The sequence below is a fragment of the Topomyia yanbarensis genome, chromosome 3 (assembly GCF_030247195.1).
Source record: "Topomyia yanbarensis strain Yona2022 chromosome 3, ASM3024719v1, whole genome shotgun sequence".
NCBI classification, from domain to species: Eukaryota; Metazoa; Arthropoda; class Insecta; order Diptera; family Culicidae; genus Topomyia; species Topomyia yanbarensis.
Window position 1 is genome coordinate 364890262 of NC_080672.1, and position 8322 is coordinate 364898583.

The 8322-nt window shown below is 39.7% G+C and overlaps 1 pseudogene; it reads right to left on the bottom strand.

Moving 5' to 3' along the window:
- Nucleotides 1-1451: 1451 nt before the first annotated feature.
- LOC131688222 (uncharacterized) lies at nucleotides 1452-2867 on the bottom strand (annotated as a pseudogene).
- Between the last annotated feature and the right edge of the window lie 5455 nt (nucleotides 2868-8322).

Here is an 8322-nt window from a genome sequence, read left to right on the forward strand (position 1 = left end):
CAAATCTTATTAGCCCTATTCAAATGTTGATATGGAATTTGTCTCTATCAACACAATAAGTACTCGATACAATGCGTAATTCACTTAGGACCGATTGCTTCACCCTCGCTTAACTTTTAAACCAGGTTTACCGGTGCTTTGAACCAACTTTAAAAGTTATGTGTGTGTGTGTGTGTTTGTGTTTGTGTGTATGTGTACGTGTGTGAAGAAATCGTTTTGTAGGGTTGATTTCTTCACCCCCGCTTGTCTTTCAAACCAGGTTTAACGCACTGGGAACTATGGTTTGAAAGTTAAGGGAGGGTGATGAAATCGACTCTAAGTAAACACGCTGTTGGAGGTCTTTCCTAAAACAAAAATTTTCTGTTTTTCATAAACCACTTTGGGTAATAGGATCGCCATTTCTCGGCACAATGAAAAGGATGGTTAAGCCCATCCTGACTAAAAATGATGTTAAGCAAATCTAACTTCAAAGAACGTTTGCTCATTCCATTTACATTTGCTCTTTTTTGAATTGTCAGCTAAAAAGTATTATGTAGTATCAATAGGTATCCAATAGTGTTTTTACTAGCGATACGCTCACCTTCACATGGGTGTATAACCGTTTTGGTTGGCCATGGTGCAAAACTATTTTCACTCAAGTTTGAATGAATGTAGTCGCTGCCACACCATGGTAGAATATTGTCGAAAACGAAAATACTCTTTCACTCTTATTCTATGGTGTTACATCAACAAAAACCGAATGCGATTGATTTTTACACGTTTAATTCGATTCCAAAAATGCGCCAGCATCAGCGGCCTAAAAATACCTCGCGCTAATAGCATAGTTCTCCTGCCGAAGGGTATTACCGCAATGATTGTCTGGTTAGCTATGGTCAAGTACCTTCTAATTTGGAATAATTAGAAATGTAAGAATTTGATCGCATACAGTTTTAAATTTCAGTTAACGTCGGGGATAGATTTAAGGTTGCACAGAGAATGCGCAAAATTCGCAAACGAAAAAAGCAGTTTTTTTCCACACCGTATGTCAGATCTTCATAAAAATCAATCAGCAGTACTGTAACAACATTCTACATACGCTGATTGATTTTTATGAAGATCTGACATACGGTGTGGAAAAAAACTGTTTTTTTCGATTGCGAATTTCGCGCATTCTCTGTGCAACCTTAAATAAATGGTTCATTCCTTGATTAATATATGAAAGCTTCAAATAATTATTTGTACACGTGATTTGCTTTGAGTGTACGAAAATAATACCCGTGTATTGTTCATTTGTTTTATTCCATTGTATTTGTACTCCTTTGGCATTTAACAATAAAAATATAGATTTAGAAGTATAAAGAATCCAGAAAAGCAAAAAGATTAGAAAATAAAATTAAACTAACATTATAGAAAATGAAAATAAATTAAATTATGTACATGAAACATTCTTAAATTAAAGTCTATTACTTTAGTTAAATGGAAATATCTGGTTCTTTCCAGTTATATAAATTTGGCATCGCTTGGTCAAAGAGCTCTCTGTTAAGTTTAACCAGGAGTATGTTGGCAAGGGTGTCTTCTGCAAGCCAGGTACGACGATTAGATAGAACCAGTCCAAGAGCACTGAAAGCTCTCTCTACTGAGACTTGATTCGATGGAACCGCCAAAACAACCATTGCAACTCTGGAGAGTTCCTGGTGTGTTTGCATTCGGTTAATCCAATGCTGGAATAAGTCATAGTTGTGACTTTGTCGTGGCTCCACTTCCAGAGCCTTCAGCTGTTGTAAAAATTTGGAATGCTTTTGACCAGACTCGACTGGCATTGAACCCCTAAATAAACTGGTGAGAAATTGATCAAACTCATCATTTTTAGCCTCTGCTTCTGGTTCATTAGTTCGGCTTGAGCTTGGAAATGGATCAAGTTCAGCAAGCCGGTTCCAGGTGTCAATCATGTATTCCTGCAGAGATAGAAACAATCGTTAATAACGAATAATAAAAATAAGAAAGTTTGATGCACACCTGAACATGCACTTTTTCATCGCACGTAAATATGTTAGATCCCAAATAGTTATATCTAGGATCTAAATAGAGCGACATTTTAAATGCTCGGGAGTCACGAAGGTTACTCAACCGACTCGTCAACACTTCTACCAGCTCCAAAGCAAAAGGATTGTTTCCAATTTTTTGAACCTCACTGATAGCCAGCAACCATGCCATGTAGAAGTCAGGGAGGGAAACATTGCCAACCTGCATATTTTTTGTGCAAATATGTACAGGTTTGAACGCGTCGACATAGTTCTCTATAAATTCCCAGCTATTATTGAGATCTAGAAAAGGAATAGCTCATTCCAAAAGACACATTTTCACCAAACTAGAAGAACAGCTAATGATATACAAGTTAATATGGGAAAACTTACCAAGCTCTGGGAATTGCTCAGAAAGTTCAGTAATGAACTTTTTCTGTTCTCTGAACGACTCGAGCATTTTGTAAATCCCACCCCAGCGAGTTTGACTCCAAACTGGTGGATATTGGGCGTTCCGAAGCTCAAAATGTGTCTTGTATCTGGTAAGCTTGCATTTTTTTGCCACTCCAGTAACCTTCTTGACAGATTCGTCACTTCTTTTGACCACATCCAATATGGCCAGCTGAACTCAGTGCATAGTTCATCTGTTAGGTCGCGTTGTTCTGTGTCGTCATTATCTTCTTCGAATTCTTCCAACAACGTTTGCTCTAATTCTGTCTTTAGCAATCGAACGGCCGCCAACATGTTAGCACCGTTGTCGGAAGTTATGGAGAATATCTGCTGGATAGGCACTCCGAAACTACGCAATGTTTCCAAGATCTTTACTTTCAAAAAAGCGGCAGTTTGGCTTTCCTTAACTTCAATCATAGCTGAAAAGTAAAAACTCGTTTGTTTTGAGGTGATAATTTTTTGCAGTATTATTGACTTACCAAGAGTTCTTATAACAACTTTGCTGTTGAGCACGTATTGTGCATTGATGCCGAGAATGTGTCGATGGAAGCGTGAGGCTGAATCAATTTTTACCGAAACCAACTTATTCTTCATCTCTTCTATTAAAAGGTCTCCGATTCTGTGTGCGATGTTTTGCATGTGTACCTTTATGTTGGTTGGATTTATTTTACATCCAACTGCAGCTCCTATGGGTTCAAAAATTTGTCGGATTCCTTGCCATTCAAAACATGCTAGCGGCAGCTGGTGATATGATACCATTTTTATAGCGGAATCGAGGAGTAAAGGCTTGTCGATAGAAATAGGGCGCTTTGCGATAAGCCTCGGCTTTTTCGACGATGGATCATACTCTTTCAGCAGGCCAACTGCGTTTGCCCTCGCCGCATGCCGAGCTCGGAAATGGCGAATAAAGTTTCCAACATCGTATTTGACCTGCATGTACGAACAATCGCTTCCAGCATCTATCTTGCAGAAAAGCTTTCTCTCCATATTGAACCACAAATTCAGCAGCAATATCAGCATTGGAGCGCTTGTTACCAGCTCGTCTTTTGGCATCTTTAACCGTCGTCAAAGTATTTTCTTCCGCCATTTTCGGGTATGTTTCGCCAGTCGCAAAAAAACAAAAAAATTCAGTCAATGTAAATGAAACGGATTTTTTCCACAACATTCAGATCACCAACACGAAAATGAATTGAATGCGTCAAGTTAGTGCTGATAAAACAAACGACACCGACTGACGTTAAAATGAACTATTCGCATTACACGAACGACTTCGTTGAAATCCAGAAGGAATGAATAAATGAACGCATGAATCGTCGTAGCTCAGAATGGATGGTTTGACAGGTTTAGAATAATAATAGAAGGGGAAATTTTATACACTTAATGCATCCCACATTCATCATTCATATGGGGGTGTCAATTTTTTCGAACTCCGGTCTAGCCTTCTCCGAGAAACCGATGTGACTGTTATTCTGAATTTAGATACTTCCGACGTGGCTTCCGGAACCGATGATGGTGGCCAATGTGGCCAAATAGACTTTGAATGGATGTTAGTGACCTAATACTACAAATCGAAGCAGTTGTGGTCATATTTTGGAAAAAAATTCACCTTTATACATTCATTGCAGAATTTATTAAAATCGACATTTTCTGCGTGTTCGTACTCATCACCCTGTAATTCCGGAACTGGAAGTCGGATCCATTAGAAATTCAATGGCAGCCTATGGGAACGTTGCATTTTTCATTTGAGACTAAGTTTGTCAAAATCGGTTCAGCCATCTCTGAGAAAAATGAGTGACATTTTTGGTCACATACACACACATTCATACATGCACACGCACAAACATTTGCCGTACTCGACGAACTGAATCGAATGGTATATGTCACTCGGCCCTCCATTAAAAAGTCGGTTTTCAGAGCAATTGCAATACCTTTCTATTGAGAAAGGTAATAAAATAAATCCACGAAGGAATGAAAAAATGGAAAAAAATATGAGAAACTTGGATCAAATTTCCAATAAGGGATTTGGTTGGATTTTACGTTATGCTGGTTTCGAAAACATTCATAATCCTATAAAAACATGAATTATTCTTTTATTTGTGTTGATGTGTTAGCACACCTTAAAATATTTTACAAGAATGTTGTAACTGATTTTTAGAAAATAGTTAAAAAATAAAAGTAAAATCGTTACGTTCAGGAAGCGACGTTCAAAATCTCACGCTCACTGCCAGTCAGTATAAAAAGTTTTTTTTAGTTTGATCGTAGTAAGCCATGCCTAATTTTGATTTTTATCAGATTTTTGGGAAATATTCTGACAAACAATTCGTCCAAAGATACCTTGTGAATATATTCGATGTAAGTAGTGGTTTGCCCACTACTTGGGTTCTGATTGCCTGGCGAACCCTTCTTTTCAGGGCGACCTAGGTGCCTTTACAGAATTTAGAATTTTTATAACAACAAAAAAGAGAACAAATAAATAAATTACCCACAAACCATAGCCAAAGACAATAATACACAAAAAGACAAATAGCACCCAAAAAATTTTTACCAAGCCATTTTATCCGCCAGATTGTTTCCAAAAGAACCTCAGGAGAGAGATAATTTATTTTGTAAGCTAGTGATTTTTATACAAAAGTTCAATTTTAAATCTACTATAACTATTTTAGGATGAAAAACTACTCGCTAAATTCCTATGACAAGCTAGTGCAAAAAAAAATTAAAAATTGTATACGAACTATATTATTGTAAGTAACCCTTTGTGTTCGATGTTTAAAGTTAAGTTAATGCATGTAACTATGTTACCCATAGCTTCCCCTGAAGATGGCGCTATACAGTGCCGAAACGTCGGATAAATAAAATCGAAGTTCAAAAATAGTAAATCACTGCTTAGCCGAAATAAATCCAACAAGAATATATTACAAAACAGTCGAGCTCTTACCAAGAAGATAAATAAATTACTTTTACCGTGCATTCTTCCTCAACAACTTCACTGGTCGTTTCTTACGGTCCGCTGCTGTTGACGATGGCGGGAAGGCGGACGGTTGCTTCCGACCGGCCGGGACTACAACGACCGCGTTCTCCTGTGGTCGTTGGTTGCTCCGGCAGCGGTCCTTAACAATTAGCCAGGGAGGTGAGCTTTGCTCCTTTCTCGGAACCTTCCTAGTGACGGTGGTGACGAATCACCGGATTTTTTGCTCCCCGCAAAGAATCCCGCACGACACCGCAGTGTTCTTCCCAGGGGGAGCCGCTGTCCACCCTGCTTCGCCCTCCTTGGCTATTAGCTGGGAAGGAGAGCAAGGCTCTTTCGGCTTATCCTTCCCAGCGAGGGCGGAATGGAGGTTAGCCGGGGAATTGAATTTGAGTAGAAGTTACCCAAAATTTGGAAAAGTCCACATTTAATTGAATTTGAGTAGAAATTACCAAAAATTTGAGCTTATTTGATGATAGCCCCGCATACAACGAGTTATCTTCTTTTTACCACCTCTGACGGCGTAGTTATCTACTAATTTTACAACCAATTTCTCTAAATGCTCAATCAAAAAAATTATCTTTAACTTTTGGCATATACGATCATTATATACTAAAACCCTTTACTTTTTCGAACGATCGCATCAAACCACACATTTTCCAATGAAAAACAGCCTTCCTTCTAGGGGACCTCCGCGGCGATCAATCCGGACCCAAATCATTCATGATGTGGTAGCCGCAATGGATCCTTCTTCTGGTGCCGCAATCTTCCACGATGAACATGAGGTTCGAATTTGGACGAAGCGATAGCCAGAGACAGATAACGGTTACTTGGTGGTTCCGAATTTTGTTCTTTTTTTTTGCGGTGGCAACTTGTAGCATCCGCGCTTCCTTCATTCAGATCGAGTTTGGTGCTGAAGAGTATCCTGTTGAATTATTCATTTCGAGTCGTTGTTTCGGAACATTTTCAAGTACCCTCCACCCATCGCTTACGAAAGTAGTTTATTCATCATAATTCGGGCAATGGTCTTTTTTATCTTCGGGATGATTCGAAATCGTGTTTTTTCTGCACTAAGTTATTTATTGGCATTCCATTCCGATTCTGACATAATTTGGTGCACATAATTTAGCCGTTTATGTGAAACTTCACCGCATTTCGATTCTCGTTCATATCGAACCAATCGGACTGGGAACCTGACAGCTGCGCTGCCGAATCCCATACTGCCGCGTGGTTTTGTGGGTCATTTATCAAAAATGGAAGATCGCAATCCCGCTCTCCCGCTGTGAATAAATTGAGAGTCGAATGGATATCGTGGCGTGGCGTGGTGTGACTTTAATGGGATTCATCATAGATCAATTTTTGAATATCTGATGCTACCTACCTACCTTGACACCGGCAGCATCCAGAATGAAGGTGGAACAAGTTACATTTTTTTTATGTTTTGTGTTAGTTCCACAATTTTTAACGTATCACAACAAAGACGTCACAACTGTTTGCCACAGCAAAAGTGACAGGTTTAAAATGTGAGGACGCGAGACAAAGCATGCGGGTTAATTTGTCCACGTTCTCCCTCTTTGGTGTTTCAAACACGTGTTTCCTTTGTGCTGCTGCTGACCGCACCGTGACAGTGCTGCTCACGCAAATGGCCTTTTCTGCATCCAGGCACCAGGAGGGTTTGCAAACAGAAACAATCACGAAAGTATTGTAATTTTGTCTCCTGCCACCGCCTTGCGAAAGGTATAATTTGCTCGTTGTTGTCTTTGCCTGCTATCTCCGTTTGGCCATCTGAATCGTTTTGGGCATTTCGCGGGGCCATTTATATTCACAGTTTTGGGGTTTGGCTTGGGTGGTTGGAACTTTGCCGACAGTAGCGTGACGGTCAAATGTGATAATCATACATCATCGCTGCACCATTGCTGCTTTGGTCGGTGAGTTTGTGCGAGGAAGTGGACACGATGTTCGAGTCCAGAACATATGTCCACCCAAGTAGGCAGAGCTTAGTGTTTGTGCGAATGACATAACCTCAACTTGTGTGGAATGATAAAGCTCACCAAAACAGTCCGTTGATTGCAGCCGACGATGATTATTATCGAACGGTAGTTGGAATTAATAATCGCCAGAACGAAGGATGACAATCCTGAAACAAAATCAGATAGGTTCTTATTATTATTGATGAATTAAATTTATCTCTTCATCGGAATGGTATGTATTGTAAGTGCGGGAGAAAAAAGCTTAATTCCATTTATTATTGCCGTCTTTCCTCTCACCTATTCGAACCGTTGTAGGTGAACGTTCGTCACGCGGATTTTACGTTTTTCGCTCTGTCATCGCACGTGATTGCTGCCTGAATTGTCTCGTTGAATCGTAGTTTGCCGTAATAATTGAATTAATCTACGGTAGCAGTGGCGTCTTCTGCGGGAACTTTCGGTCCTAACCGTAAACACTTCAACTTTATTCGGAGGTGCCTTCCGGTGGTCATCAAAATTCTAATTAAGGCAATCGAAGAGAACTGCATCTGATTGTGATGGCAGCCAATTAAACAAAACAAAATCTTGATCGCGGCTTTCTCTCAATCGCCGGAGCCGGTCGGGTATCGCAGGAAATGACTGATTTAGCGCGTTATAAACGAGTTTGGTGATCGAAAAGATTTGAAACACCTTCCGGGCGCATTCGCATGATGAAGAAAGCCGCTCTGTTTGTTTTGTGACTGATTAGTTAGATGATGGACTACTGCTGCGGTGAAGTAGCATTTCGATAATTGGACTTTTATTGGGTTTTATATTACCTTTGAGTGATTGATTCATCGCTAAGTTGCATTTCGGAAACCACAATCACTGAATGGTATTTGTTAGAAGCAGAGCCGAATGAATTAACACAATTTCAAATCTGGAGACCCTTGCGACTCGT